At 41.6% G+C, this 16,155-nt stretch overlaps 1 protein-coding gene across 7 annotated transcripts in view; it reads left to right on the forward strand.

Annotated features, from left to right (window-relative positions):
• The first annotated feature begins 237 nt into the window (after positions 1 to 237).
• The window catches only part of TULP4 (TUB like protein 4), a 156,963-nt gene continuing 141,045 nt past the window's right edge, over positions 238 to 16,155 (forward strand). For 4 of the 7 annotated variants that reach the window (XR_011808347.1, XR_011808346.1, XR_011808345.1 and 1 more), the window contains exon 1: positions 239 to 704. The gene's annotated coding sequence lies outside the window, so the exon portion shown is untranslated. Of the gene's footprint in view, positions 705 to 762; positions 1,041 to 1,323; positions 1,561 to 14,619; positions 14,759 to 16,155 lie in introns of those variants that run through there. The other 3 variants (XM_072035952.1, XM_072035951.1, XM_072035953.1) reach the window with 3 other exon arrangements.

The following is a 16,155-nucleotide window of genomic DNA, read 5'->3' on the forward strand; positions in this document are numbered from 1 at the left end:
GAAGAGGATGGGAATACAAAGGTGCTTAAAGCTGCAGTCGTGTTTTGGAAACCTCTTGGTGACACTTTTAGCTTCTGTTACCTAAAATCCTGAGGCTCATGACAGACTCATGACCTAAGGCAGGAGCTGATAAACAACCCAGTGATAGCAATAAGTGTTTTTATCCACTCAAAATTTTTGTCTGAGCTCCAGAACAGCCAATTTAAGCCTGCCGGTCAGGGCGTATCCCCTTGGTCGCTGCTCCTGTGGCAGCTGTGGCGGCGGTCGCCCAGGGCCCGGGCTCTCCTCAAGCTCACGGGCGGGCACTGCCCGTGCTGGCACCCTGGGAAATGGAGTCCCACCTCCCCAACAAGCCTGCCTTCAGCTGCAGGGCCCGACCCGCTGGGCCGCGTGTGGCAGCTGACACCCTCCTGCTAAGCCCTGCTCCCAGCCGCGATCCCGCGCCCGCCATTTTGGGCCTCGGCGCCCCCTCAGCTTGGCGCCCCCCCATGCCCGGGCTGGAGGGGCGGGGCCGGGGGGCTCACGTGACGGCGGGGTCACGTGGCGGGGGAGCCGGGCCCAGCCGCCGCCGCCGCCGCCGCTCCGGGAGCGGCGAGAGCCGGAGCCGGGCGGGCGCGGGGCGGGGACGGGACGGGGACAGGACGGGAGGGGGCCCGGGGCTGCGAGCGGCCGCCGCCGCCACCAGTACGACCACCGCCTCTGAGGTGAGCACGGGGGGCTGCGGGCGGCTCCGCAGCTGCCGTCCTTTTGTTCCGGTGGGCGGCCCCGGGAGGGCAGCCGGTGGCGGGCGGGGGGCTCGGCCGTTAACGGCCCCCTAACGGTAACGACAACGGTAACGGCCGCGCCGGGCTGGGCGGCGGGCCGCCGGTACACCCCCTGCACCCCTGTATCCCCTAATATCGCCGCTAAACCCCATCCCCGGTGCCCCCCGTTGTCCCCCCGGTGCCTGCAGGGGTTTCGGTAAGGATAAAGGGGGAGGCCCCCGGTGCCGCTGTACCCGCTCCCCGAGGCGCCCGTTGCGATCTGCCCGGCCGGGTTAGGTAAGAGCGCCGTGGGGGTGAGGGCTGGGGGGTGAAGCCGCTTCCTAATGGCTGGCTGCGAAAGGCAGCCCCGAAATTGAGGGTTGGCAGCCTAAAACGGCCCTTTAGGGGAAGCAGAGCGGCAGGGACCTGCACGGCATCTGCAAAAACTTGCTCGGGAAAGCGGGGCTTTCCCCACGCTATTGACACCTTCGAAGATGATTATAAGAGCCACTCACCTTTAGCTACTTCTATTTAACCTTAAATACTCAATTTCTGTTTAAAAATCGTATTAACGAAACAGATTCCTCATTACATCAACATTTCTGGTCGTGCTGCTTCGATAATGCCATCACAGGTCCTTCTGTGATAGCAAAACCCCGGTGGTCCCTAGGGACGCCGGCTGACAACCCGATCCTGTCACCCTGACCGGAGAAACACCTCCCTGCCAGCAGCTCCCAGCCTGCTGCCGGCTCTCGCAAGGAGGATTTGCACGAGTGGACCCGTTCGTTCTTCATAGGCGACGTGAATGTCGAGTGAGGTAGAGTTGTTTCAAAAAACTGTGTTTTTCCCCCTGGCCTCCAGTGGGGTTTTGTCAGGAGGCGGCTGTCGGTGTTTGTGGGGCTGAGGGGAGGTAGCGGGTGTGCGTGTGGATAGACGTTTTAAGAATTGAAAACATCTTGGAAAACCGACAGCTTGAACTGTTGACTGACTCAAACTGAATGACTTTCATGGAAAGAGGATTTTTTTTTTTTTTTTTGGTACAATGCATTGCTGCCTCCAGTAACAGCCTGTGGAATTTGTTCTCACCTAGTCAACAGATGTTTAAAACCCTTCAAATATTTATCTATTCTAAAAAAGCCCACTCATTTTGTGAACTGAGTTCAGGATGGCTTGTTTATTCAATGTATTTTCTTCAGTAAGATGATGAACAGATTTACGTGGTTCTCTTGTAGGTTTCCAGCAAGAAAATTGTTGCAATGTAACTTCCCTTACCTCCTGAATGATATTTTCATCACAGAAATGATTGGTTCTGCTGAACTTCCAAACAAAAGTAATTTTGTTTATAACTAGCCTCTAGGAAAAAGCAGTACTTGTTTTATGTAATTATTAAGCATACTTAAAATACACAGCTTTTAAAAGTTCTTTTCATTAGTAGGTCTCAAAACACCTCACGAAAGAATTCAGTGTAATTATTCTTTTCTTATCTGGGGGTAATTATTCTTGTCTTATCTAGTGCTCATAAAGAGATCATTGTCTGCCTATGATTGCTCTAAGAAACCCTATAAAAAGGTCGAACAATAAAATAAGATTTCTTTATCACAAAAAATGATAAACTCACATTTGTGTTGTATTATTTTCTTCTTAATGACACCGGAGGTCATTTCATACTGTACCTTCCATACCAAGGTTGGGAGCTAAGCCTGTGCTTTAAGTAGAGCAGACATCTCTGCTTAATCTCAGAAGAGACCCTGCAGAAGACTTAACCAAATTCATTGGTGAGTTAGAGAATGATTTGGGGTAGGTTTCGGTTCAGATGCTCAAAGTAATTGTGGTGCATGCCTTCCATTTCCACAGAGCGTGGCTGCAAAGAGGGTTTGTACAGATGTCTTTTGATACCTATTAGAAAGAGGCAGGTGTGGGGATTTTGTGTAGCCAGAATCTTCCTATTTTTGTGGTTTCCTTCCTCTTCAGCGTGCAGAGCTGGTCAGGCACAGTGATTTGGAATCTCACATTTATTTATTTTTTGGGACTGGATTTCTTCTGCTTAAGTGCCCTATTTTTTTGTAATGCATCTGGTAGCCGAACAAACCTCTGGTACTAGAGGTCCAAGGTACGCACTCTAAAATTGTTTTCCAACTATGTCTACCAATTTCAGCATGCAGATTATTATCACTAATTATATTATGGGTGCATTTTAATACACAGTTAAGTTTAAGACTTTAGATCCTCTATACTAGTTCGATGGTTTCTTAAATAGAGCAGAAAACCATTCATGTATGCTCTAAGACAAGACAATAAAAGCATTGTCATTTAGGGGAAAAAGCATAAGTTAGGAAATATACAAAAGAGTTGATATTGTTTTTTGTTTTTGTTTTATTGTATGGGAACGTACATTGTATGGGTTATTGTTTTATTTGTATGGGAACTCCTTGTGATCCTATCCCAAAACAATAGTTATGTAACTTGAGTCTAAGCTCTAGATCCTTTGTTAATGGGGGACTAGGGCTTCTCTACTGTAAGGAAACATCTGTGGACACCCTTATAGGTGTCATCGGTGATTTCATTTGACTCCATGTCCAAACAGGGCTTGCTTGTAGGCAGAGTAGGATCTAGACTCATTAAATCTGCATGGATTCAGATCACTTGAGGGGGGGGGAAAAAGTTCCAAGAGCTCCAGTTTCCAACAGGAAACTTTTCTGTGTATTTTTGTTTTCATTTTGTGACCCAGCATCTCTGCTCTTGGGTGTGTGGGACCGTTATTTTCTTCCTTGCTTGTATACTTGATCAGTTATTTCTGTGTTATTTTTAACTAATGCCTTTGTTTACGCCATTTCACAGTACTTAAAAGTTTAATATCTTTTAAATGGTCTATAATAATAGTTTTCACTTTGTGCTTATACCTACAAAAGACCTTAGTGCTCCTCAGCTGCTCATCAAATCCTTGATATAGCTATAGTACATCAGAGCTGGTCTGGAGAACTTCCCACTGGAAATCTGGGCTGCTTGCATGGCATGGAGGTCCTGGTTCGTTTGTGAATGTTGCCTCCCGCACAGTTTCAGAGCTAGCAGATTCTTCTGGGAGTCGTATGCTCTCCTAGTTTCCTGGGTTCAAATCCTCCCCAATGTCCTTGTCTAGTGCAGAACACTTTTTGCAAAACATGCATCTGAAGATTAACTTTCCCATTAAAATATAAGAGATTTAGCGCTTCTCAGTACTACTGTCAGTCTGTCCTGTCGTTTGTCTTTTTGCTTTGTACATGTGATGGAATAGATTCCTCTCCTTTGAAGACGTTCTTCTCATTAAACATTTGCCGAAGCAAATATCTTGACAGCTAAACTGATTTCTAAATAAAATCTTCAACTATCTCATTTCATTAGTTTGAATAATAATTGCAAAGTAAAATTTAGAGGAAGGCCAAACACATCTATTCACCTAGCCATTTGAAGAAAATTACTGCAAATACTTTCCTGGTGTTACTTGGCACCATTTAAGCAGATGAAAACCGTAGGAAGGACTAATGAGTGTTGGATACAGCATGAAACAAAAGAGGTGTTTTGCATGTATACTAAAAATATTGTCGAAGAAGTGCGTGGGAAGATAAGCAGGAATAAAGTCATTGCGAAAAGCAGAGGTTGGTTGCCCACTGTGGTTGCGGTGGCTCACAGTCTGCAGGAGGCTCTTACTTGGAAAAAGACCTCAGCTAATGGGGTGCTTAAATTGGGAGGGGGCAGTGTGAGAGGTTGTACGTGCTCATGTTTATGTTGGGGGGTGTCTGCACAGTGGGAGCCCTGACCTGCTGGGCACCTAAATGTCACTTGTAATGTTCCCACTGCCTGTACTCAATAAAGAACAGGTCTCCCTGTCTCAGTGGCATGGTGGAATGACCTCTAGGAAATCCTTACATTTATAAATAACGGAAAAACAAAACACAACCCCAAAGATCTACCTGTCTAATACCTGGCTAAAATACATGAAAGGGAGGTTGACTAACACAAACCCGCTGTTGCAGACAAGATAGGCTGTGGATAATAGTTAACGTTGTATAAAAATATCAGAAATGTTACTCAGAAAGCTATTTTAGGTGTTAAGTAAAACTTGAAAGGGGGAGTGATTTCAGCTAAGGGAGAAGGAGGAAGAGTTATATATTTGTGGTGTCTTCCCCTGCTCTCATGAGTGATGTAAGTATATTAAGAACTGCTGCTGTATAAATATCTTGGCTGCCATACAAGTGCCCTACATAGTGTTTGGAAATGAGGGAATTGAACAGTGTAGGTGTTGAAGCAGCTTTAGATATTTTACCTTCCTTTCTCCCGTGCATAGAAATACGGACCAAAGAACAGCATATGAGCTCAGACCAAAGGTGTTTTCTGCATCAGTGCCTTGGTTTTTGACAGTGGAGGGTGGCAAATGCCTAGGGAAAAGTATCCTGGGGCATGCAGGTAGCTGGGTATCTGAAGGAAGTATCACCAGCTTCTAGCAGGATATAGGTTAGGGGTCTCTGATTTGGTATTTAATCATTTAGCTTTTAATAGTTGTGAATTTATGCATATTTTTCTTTTATCCTCAGTCATCCTCCCAAAATAAGGCATTCCTGAATAATTTGGAAACAGAACATGTATGTAATGAAATGACTCTTTCCTGGTAGTCATTACTTGAATTTTTACTTCATTTGTAAAGAAAGAATGATGTAAATCACTCTTTGGATTTGATTTGTTTGTTCCAGGCTTAGATTGCTCTGGAGACTTCCTAGCACCTTCCCTGTTTGATGTGAACTTATCCCTGGCTTGGATTTTTCTTTCCTCCTCTTCATTGTTGGTGTTTGTTAGTAGATCTTGAAGGATCTTTTCATTGATGCCTTAAGGCAGAGATCCTTAAGGCACTGTGTTCTTATTTTTTAATGTGTCGGAATAGAAAATGGCTCCTATTGTCTGGGAACTCTGCAAAATTAATTAGATGAAGCAATAAAGGTAGTTGAATTCTAGGAGAGAGATTTAAATAAATGCATTTGAATCTTATAAAGACATGGGAAGCTATGCGGTGAAAATCTGCTGTCTTGGATGAATGATCAAGGGATAAAATTGAACAAGCTTATGTTACTAGTATGAGATTTGGAACCGTTTGCAGCTTTTCCAAAGTGCAGATAAAAATGGGGAAGAGATGTGGTTCTTCTAAAGATACCTATAGCAAGCCCTATTATGATAATAGGCCACCTCGAGCAAGAATAGTCTGTTTCTGTGAACCAGAAAAAATTCTGTGCAGCAACAGGGCTCTATTAAAAGCAAACACAAATCATAGGATTAAGTGATTAAGTCATCTTCCTCTGAGTTACAGACCTCTCAGAGGTGGATTCCTTCCAGATTTTGCCAACCTGCTGAGGAGCTATTCTTGCTTTCTTTATAGCAGCAGAATACCTCTGTGGAACATATATTAAATCCAGTATACATTGTTCCCAGGGTTGCAAAGAGAATTTGGGGTTTGGAAGTCTTCGCTGTGGTAAGATTGAGGAAAGTACACTGTCTAAAAACGTATGCCTTGAGTTCAGTACTAGTGCCTGTACAATATTAGCTCCCCTCTTACATTTCCAGAAGATCAAGCACTTATTTTTATTAATAAAGAAACTAGCTTGGAAATTGTTCTTTCTTCAGAGGGGAGAAATGAGAGACCACTGACGTAACAACAATGTTACAGCACTGGAGGTGAGTGAGAAGATTATATTGGGAAGTCTCATCATAGTTTTGCTTTCAATGCCGTGTTGGGGAGTTTTGCAATTGTAGTTAGTAATATACAGAGCAGATGGCCAGCACAGTGGTTGTTCTGGGCTAAAAGTGACCAGTAAAGCTTCAAGATTTCATAAAAGATAGTGCCCTGTTTTCACAGGATGCAAGAGTCTTTAGTCGCTATCATCGGGAGGTTGAACACTTGACTTAATTCACTCATCCCTTTTCCCCTTTGGAATGTGGTGTAAATGCTTCTGGTGTGAGGAAACTTCTACTTGGTTTGGAGAAAAAGTGTTTGTGATTTGATTGTCTAGTGCTGCAGCGACGGAACGAGCTCTTGCTGGTTTTAAAATAGCATTGCTTATTGAAGCTCTAGAAATACTGGGAAAGCTTTGTTCTCTGGTTTGCATTTGAATGTGTTCTTCCTTCTTGACCAAGGATGAGAGTGAAAAATGAGAATCTTCATTGGTGGAAACAGCCTGTTTGCTTCATGTTGGGCAGAGAATGAGCACTCAGAAAAACAATCACGGGACCTTTGCATGGGAAGGGATAACCTGCTTGTTAGAATGAGTCTCCAGGAGAAGATCTTTTACTCGTAAGGTTTTAGAAAGGAAAGATGTAACGGAACAGATGCGTCGTGAGGATTTGGGTTGTACTGATTTGCCTCCAGCTGCATTGTCACAGTTTTGACAAATATCACCTGATGACTGAGTGTCCGTACTGATGTGGAACTGTCTGTTTTCACTGGTGTTTACTTCTGCTGTGATTTGTTGGGTATGTAGACGAAGATTTCATTGCTTTCTGAGCCTAACGCTTACGCAAGCTCTTGGAATTCTCCCCTGGAATATTTTTAAGAGGCTTGCTTTACTGCCTTTTTTGCTGGCAGGACTAGTGTGAAAGCATTCAATGAAAGATCTTTAAGTGCTGATAATGTTCAGTTCTGTCTCCCTTTTGATTACCCCAAATTACATTGTTGACTGCATTTTTTCCATACATAGGTCTAATTTTATCAAGTGTTATCACCCTGAGATGATGCAGGTGGAACTGAGAAAGCACTGGAGAATGTACTAAGGAGTATATGACTTCTGAGCTTGTGTCCTTAGGCTGTGTGCGTGTGAGCTTGTTTTTGTGTTTTGTGGTGTTTTTTTTTTTTTTTCTTCACTGATTAGGACAATTTCTTCCCATCTTTCCAGTTAAGAGTTCTGACCCCATTTCATGGTTTCCTTCCATTGAAATTTACAATTTTGCGTTATGCTAGGAGAGAATATGTTTTATAATTGCTTCCTTGTTTCTTCTACATCTTTATAGCAAATGCAGTCGGGAAAGAAATCTCATTTTGTTTCAGAACACCTCATTATGTTAGCTGATCTAAGGATCTAGCTGGAAAGTTGTCCCAGCTTAGAAATAAATAACAATTGCATGCACACAGACTTGGCTGCAGAGCGAGATCTATTTTTAGAGAAGGGTCCTGTCCTATTTTCACTTAATTTTAACGACGGTGAGTTTTACCTTCGTTTGAGACATCCTAATGACTTTTGGATCTTATCCAGGCCTTCCTAATAGATAAGTGTGTGAGTCCTCTGAATCAGATTTCAGAGCTGTTTGTGTAGGGGAAGCCCCACTTATCTGCCAGATAACCTCAGGTATTCCAGTCATTCCTGGGCTATGTCCGAGGTGCTGCCTCTGCTTGCCTGCTGTTTATGGAGCAGTCTTGTGACTGGGAAGCCAAAGGCAGGCTGCAAGAGGTTGCTGCCACATAAATCTAATGTATTAGAAAGCAACTGCAATCCCATGTAGATTAGCATTCTGATGAAGTGTTTTTTCTTTTTTTTAAATGAACCTGTGTTAGTCAAAGTTGACAGTTACATTTGGGTTTTATTTTTTGTTGTGCATTGTTGGTGGTTACAGCGGCAGCCTGGGACTGCTTTTCTCCCAGTTCTGTCATGAGCTGCTGTATTGCCTTGAGGTGCTTAATTGTCTTTACTCAGCTGTATGCTATTAGAATAATGTTGGTTTCTTACTTCTCCTAGGATCACTGAGGCTAGCATAGCACTTTCAGGACACTGGATAAAAGATGTAATGTTCAGGGTCATGTTAAAAGAAACCATCATATAGTTGGACACAAGTTGAACATTGACTCAGCTGAGGATGAATAGGCTGGGTAAAGGTTAAAAAAAGTGGAAAAAATATGAGAGGGTGAGCTATAAATACTGTTATGCAACTCCTTATTTCCTTTCTCTCTTGGTGATTCTTGGGATTGTGAGCTTGCACGACGTCTCTTACTGTCTGTAAACCATCAGACAGAACGATGATGCTGTGAAGTAATGATTATTTGGAAAAGACTGGCAAAAAAATGCGTCCAGTGTGAGGCATAATCAGACATCTCCGCTAAAGCACTACCGTAGTTGAAATACTCCTCCACCTGTTTGTAGCAGATAGCGAATCAAGGACTGTCTCTGAATTAAATGCAGTGTGTTGCGAGCCCTGGGTGGCAGCAGTGATGAGCCTGTATCGATCACTCATTGGTAAGGGTGTGCTTGTGACAGAAGGGCTGATTGGGCAGCCTCGGGCGTTTCTCTCTCTCCTGTTTAGTAGGAAACACGGCTGTTGACTATTCAACTTCTTTTTATCCATAGAGATGCCTTTTGGCCACAGGTTTTTGGGTAAGGAGTGTTTTCATTTTTCATGATTCTTGTGTGATGTCTGTGTTTGCTGAAACAGAACGAATAAAGCAGGGATGCTCTTTGCTTGAAAAATCTCATCCTACCTGCTTAGCATTGTTTCTGGAGGACAGACTCTAATTCCTGTAGCAATTTTCTTTAATATTTACTCAGCTGTTATGCCTCAGATTTATGTTTGAATAGTACTGTGTATGATATGTGAAATACATTTTATCTTTATCATAGATAGGTTAAGGCCAGAATTAAGCATTAAGGTTATGTAGCCTAAGCTTCTAAATGGGGCTGTCTGCATTTATGTGAAGGAGTTGGGTGTTTGTGGAAGCAGTGTTGTGTTTTTTGCATCCCCAACCTGCCTTTCCTCCCTTCCAAGAGAGTAATGGGATTTTCTATTGTCATTAGACTTAAATTCATGATCCGGGTGTGATGCTTTTTCTGTCAGGTAGTCACATATTATTAGGTTTGATGTGTTTGTTCTTTTGATATGTTTGTGTTTTCCTTCATTCAGTTACAGGTAGAGACCTTGCAAAAAGGAGAATTGTACTTGAAGGCAACAAGGCAAAGACAAAATTCCCTAAGTCGTGGAGAGGACTAAGAAAAGGCAAGGAGATCCTTGCCTCTCGTTTTGAGACTCATCAGTGTTTCACTGCAGATGTTTGTGTAGAAATGGGAGAAACAAAATTGCGTTCTCTCACGGTAATTTTCCTTGCTAGGTTTTTCAGATTGTGGTGCGAGGCTTCCTGGGTGTCTTGCCTTGAGCTGCTTGCCTGCTGTCTTTGTAAGGTGTCTTGTTTACCTCTCTTTTTCCCTTCTGTTTTTTGGGAGACTTACTCTCTCACTCTTCAGAGGTTTACTTGCCTTCTTTGAATAGCTGTGTGAATTCAGGGTTCTCTCAGGGGCTTGAGTTTGTCAAAAGATGATACCCCTGTCATGTTTCTCGCCTTGTCCCTCTGCATTTTTGAGATTTTCTTTCAGGACAAGCTCCCGTGGCTGTGCCATTGATACTCTGCATTGTTCCTCAGAGTGGTACTGTTGAAGGCTTTTGCTGTCTGTACTCTGATGTTTGTTAGGTGGCCTGTACTGTAGCACTTCAGTCTTCTCTTTCAAGCTTTTCTTGTGGGATGTTTCAAAGCTGTCCATTCTAAAGTATGGATAAGTGCTAACAGGGAGAGGAGTAATAAAAACCCGTGGGAGATGCTGGTTTCCATACCAAATACAACTCTCAGAAGCACACAGCTTATTGGGCAACAGTAAGATATCTAGTGCACTTTGTAGCATGCTTGCTGTGAACTGACAGCCAAGGACCTTTTGTTCGGTGTTTTGGAAAATTTCAGGCCCAGAACTCTACTGTTGACTTAGTCAAAACACTACTCAGACAAAAACATACTCAGACTATATATATATATATATATATATATATATATATATATATATATATATATATATATATATATATATATATATATATATATATAAAAATATATATGATCCTATATATATATATATATCAGATATATATATATCTGCTGCTCTGAAAATCCTGATATCTCTTCTCATACTGAGGTTTTCACACTTAATATGCAGATATCCCTCACTCTGTGTTGTTGGAGGATCAGAGGCTTAGGAAACGTTACGATACTTCAAACTTGGAGAGGTGTTTGCCCAAGCATCCATTCACATGGTATATCTTCTGCAGATTTTTTCTGATATTTACAAACAAAGTAAGAAAAGGCTTAAGTTTTCTTAAAGTAATTTGTTTAGTCTGTTTGATTTTGTCCTCTAAATTTTGAAGTCCTTGATGATGAGTCTAATTATCAACAAGACATTCTCTCATGCTGGTGATAAGTTTAAGTCTGCCTTGGGACAGTTGCCTCTTTAACGTGATGCCAGAGGAAAGCCTGAAATTGCTGCAGTATAGCAGCCTTCCTTATCAGCCAGAAAAGGAAAGTTTATTACAAGTGGCTTGTTAGATCCTCAGTATTATGGAAGTTCATTTTGTATAGTATGTGGTAGTCAGAGCATCCTTCAGACAAACATTGTGGTTCTTTGTGGTTATGAGCAAAATCATCAGTATCCAAGTGTGTTTGGACCTTGAGCATACGGGAAGATATTTTGCTGAACCTATGCCTTGATCAGCTGTAAAGGTAATTTCGTACTTTCCACTGCTGGTTTTTGGTGCATGTATGTGTTGTACAAAAATTAAAATTAAATTAAGATATTCATTAGATGGAGTTTTGGAGCTGGGACGGGCATACTGTTTGAGAAGAGGAATTTTCTGGTTCTGTCCTGTTCCCCTGGCCCCAGCCGTGCTGTATGATTACAGCGATAGCCAAAAATCATAGAATCGTAGTGATTCTGGGAAGAATCTAGCATGAGGATAAGTCTCCTTTCAGGTGTTTGCAGTTTGTATTCATTTTTTAAAGCAAACACATTGTATACTTCTATCAGTTGGGTCTTTATTTGAATAATATGGAAGGAATCACTGCCATCTTAATTGTTTCATCAGTATTTTATCTCTATTTTGATTATTTTTTTTCCTAATAACATACTGTCATCTCCCTATATGAATGTAAAGTGTCTCATTTATCAAGACAGGATTATCTTGCTGGATTTTATGAACGTGTCATTCCTCATGTCAGGTGATTTAACATTTCATTGGCATGCTCATAAAAATTGCTTCAATAATTTTGATTGTTTTTACTTCTTTGAGTGTAAGAGCGTCTTCTAAATGTTGTTGCTAGAATGAAGGGCACAGATTTTTTCCCCACCCGTATCCCTAGGAAGCTAATGCATCATCCCTTATATTAGGTGGCAGATGACAGTGTAGTATGTGCTCTTGGCATGTTTACTCAGCCCAGGAAACTGATACCATGCCTGAAGTCTGATTCAGAGCTTCAGCACCATGGCTTCAAAACAAGATGGCATAAATCCCATGTGTTCATCTTTTTATCCTACTCTTCTACAACAGGCACCTGCTTGCTCCCTGTATGGCCTTAATTTATTGCCCCAGAAGGAAACTTGCTCCTTGTGCCTCTGCTGTCCTCTGAGGGATTCCCTCTGGCTCATCGGGCGCTGCCTGATGGGTGATGCTGTGACCTGATCTCTGCGGGAAGGGAGCAGATTAGTCACTGCTCAGGTTGGAGCCAGCTTCTAAAGATTGGCTTTACTGCTGCCACATGACACTGCAGAGCTCGACAAATAATTAATTTTTTTCTTCTCGTGTTTGTGCAAGTAGATTGCTTTGATTTGGGGTGGGGGAGAAGGTGGAAATACCAATTTCTGTTTGGTCTCTCTGTTAAGTGTCTGACAAAAGTGATGTTGATGCCGTGTTCATCCATGTGAAACTGTGCATATGCTGAGGTTTGAGATGTGAAGAATTTCTCCCTTCCTGGTTTAAACAGAAAAAACAAACAAAAAACTAATCAAAACCCAAACAAAAAACCACACTAGTCTGTCTAAAGCCCTTTAGCAGACAAATCGTGCTGAAGTCTGGCTGTGACAGTCTGATATTTCTTTTCCTGCTGTACCTGGTGGAGACTATCACCACTCCACTGCTGATTCATTAGGAGAGAATTTGTGCCTGTGCCTCGTACAGTTCACTTCAGAGTTTGGCTTTTTAGCTCAGCCTTATCTTTGTTGCCAGCTTTTAAACTGAGATTGAGAACCTTTTTGTGTTGTGGTGGCAATGCAGTTATATGTCCTAAATGGAAGAGGAGTTTTTTGTAGTCCAAACTTCTTTCATTTTATTTTTCATTAGGATATGTTAGAGGGCATTTGCAGAGCAGCTAAGAAGGGATACAGAAATACATGTATTCTAAGTGTTAATTTATATCTAAGTTTTGCAGTAAATTTAGCCTTTAGCATAAGTCATTAAATTTAATTAAAATAGCTTTGCTAAGAAGTATGACGTCTATGTATTGCTTGACTACTTTTTGTTGAATTTTTAAAGTATATCAGATCACCAAAATGAGGGGAATCGTGGGGTAAATATTTGGATTCAGGTTGCTGAAGGGGCATATCAGCTTGCAACAGATTTTCTTCAGTAGGCACAGACAGAAAATTGTGTGTTTATTTCAGTGTAGTTTTTGTGAATTTTTTTCTTCAAAATGAGAAAGTGTGAAAAGGCTTGTTTTAAAAGTGTAGCAAAAATGAAATGTGATGTTGAGATCTAGTAGTTCTGTTAGGGATGTGGTGTCCAGAAACAGTCACCTCCATCTACTAGCTAAAGATAGCGCTTCTGTTGTTAACAAGACAAAATAAAACCAAACTTAATTAATTTTTTAATGCAAAACATAATAAAGGTATGTGCATCCAAAATGTCTGTGTAGTTCTAGTTTATAAGTAACATTGTCTAAATCTCATAAAAATTAGGATTTGTATAAATGGAATTGTATTGTCCTTTGAAACCAACCTGACACTTGTGAGTTTGCAAAATGATCCTCCACTGTAATCCTTTACAATACTGCAACTTTTTTTTCCCTACCCCCAGCATCCATGGTGAGACTTGATTTGATGGTCGGCAGTGGTAATTTCTTCTTCTAGACTGGGTCTTGTAATGCTCATGAATTTCTGTGTGTGCTTCCAGTGGTAGGGGTGTGCCTACAGTGTATGTCAGTGGTACCTACATGGCAGTTCAGAGAACATCTGGCCCAGAAAATGGGAAGGAACATTTACTGTTGATTAACATCAAATGTGAAAATTATCAACCTGAATAAATGTGTTTAAATTATGTAATTACTTAAATGGGAATGCATAATGGCATTCCAGTTAGCAAAAAGAAGTATCAAATGTGGGGTGTAAGCTATGCTTATTTGCAAATCAGCATCTGTTTAAGGTTGCTATCTAGCAATAGGCTTTCCATCAGAAAAGAGAGGAGCAGAAATGCAGGATCAAAATTACATATTTAAATCAAGTTTCCTTGCTTGATGATTGAAATAATAGCCACACGTGGATATGGTAAATTGTTTTGAATTAACCTGGCCTGAGTGTGAACCGCAGGAGAGGCGTTTTGGCACACAATGTGTTTCACCAAATGTTGATGGATATTTTTAAACAGGAGACCAAAAAGCAGAATGTTGGTTATGGCCTTTCCTGTGAATCTAAAACAGGTAAGTTTCGAAGCTAGATAGAAACAGGAAAACATCTGATAAACTGTTCTGACTGAGTGACAGGGTCATAGCACAGACTGGATGCTGGTAACAGTAAACTCTTGCTGCTTATTTTGATGCTGTCTTCCCCTTCAGTGTTAAGGAAGACGCTCCATCTCCATCCCTTGGAGAAGGTCCACTGTCCAGCTGAACTGATCTAGTATCTTGCTGTTTCTGAAAGGTCTCCCTGCATCCAAGTCCTGTGGGTCCTGCCTGCTGCAGCTCTGATGCTCAACTGCCCCTTCAGTGAGTTGATTCAGCTCCCTCAGTTCAGTTAATTCTCCTCACTTTATTTTCAGATATTTATTTTCTGTTGTTTTAAGATGCTGAGTCTGCCCAAGAAGGAGTCAGGCAGTAAGCAGAGGGATGAGGAGCAACCAAATCTGGGAAAACAGATTGGAATAGATCATGGGAGTGTTGGAAGTTAAGAAATCTTTGTGACATCGGCTGCTTTGAACAGTTTGCTTTCCTGGTAGGCCTGTGCCTTTATTTCCTTCATCTGCTACAACAGGAATCATGCTCAAATACCTTACAAGATTGCTAAGAAGATTTTATAATATGTACATTCAAGACATCGTAAGTGCTGAGAAATTGCTTATAGAAGCAATCCTGCCTTGCTGTATGCTGCCTGTGCTATTTTGCTGTGAAGAAATATTCCTTAAGAGATATTACAAAGATACTGAGTTACCATAGATAATAGCAATTCTGCTGTCCCATGTCAGCTGTGTAGTCACTTAAGGAGGAGGAACTTCAACATCTGTAAACTGGTGGATTCCAAAAGATAGGAAATATTAATAGATGTCAGTGCCAAATTTAAATGAAATAGTTCTGAAAATGTTACAGAACTTTGCATATTTAGGAGAACATTTTATTTAAAAATAATGGGAGAATGTGAAAAAGTGAGCTGTTTGAGTGTAATTAAAGTGCTGCAATAAAATAAACTAAGAATTAAAAAGCCAGGATTCTGTCACTTTGTTGTGAAGTGCTGTGATAAATCGTAATTAAAGATAATAGTAAGGCCTTATTTGCTCTCAGAGCAAATGTCTAGTGCCCTGACATAGAGACGGAGAAATATTTTTTTTAAAAAAAGTTGTTCTGCTGCTGCTGGAGAAGGGTGAAGCGCTCCTAATATTAATAATGCTGTGGGAAGAGCAGGGCTAGCTGCTTGAATCATTGAGGGTTGCTATGAGAAACCCAGTAGTGTTTCCATAGGGCATACCAATGTAATTATAGAAGCTTCCTTTGAAAATTGATAAGGCTTCAGTTATTTCTAGCTCTGCTTCAGAGCAAATAAACCAACAAATGTTGAACAGAGCTGACCTGTGTGTATCCTGATCTTATTTGCAACTGCATGAGGGCTTACAGAAGATAGACTTGAGTTTGCTTTAAGTCTGCTAGAGCTATGGCCAATTTGGGCACAGTTCTGAGAAGCAGTAATGAAAGATATTCGCTATCCACCCAGAGCTGTTCTTTGTACTTGCCTTTTGGCTCTTGCAAGGAGAGCAGCAGATCCAAGAGTCACAGAACACGTTGTATGAGGGGAATGTTATGAAACTGTAAGTGCTGTGCTGCACTCTGCTTAAAAATTACGATAAATTTAAATGTGGAAGTACTGAGCAGCAGTAATCCTGTGACATCTGTAAGGCTTTGTGTAGGAAACAAACGCTGCTTTAGTGTAGAGCATCCCAATGTATGTGCTCCCTGTCCCCGTGGGAGACTGGCTGCCTAGCAGGGGATGCTGCTTGTAATCAGATCCCTGCAGCTCAGCGTTGCTCCAGCACGTTGGTCTGTAATCTAGTGATGTCTACCTTCATTTTACTGTTCCTATTGCTCTCTGTAAGATGGACTTCATCTGAAATGAAAATCTCT

The sequence above is a fragment of the Anas platyrhynchos genome, chromosome 3 (genome assembly GCF_047663525.1).
Source record: "Anas platyrhynchos isolate ZD024472 breed Pekin duck chromosome 3, IASCAAS_PekinDuck_T2T, whole genome shotgun sequence".
Classification (NCBI taxonomy): domain Eukaryota; kingdom Metazoa; phylum Chordata; class Aves; order Anseriformes; family Anatidae; genus Anas; species Anas platyrhynchos.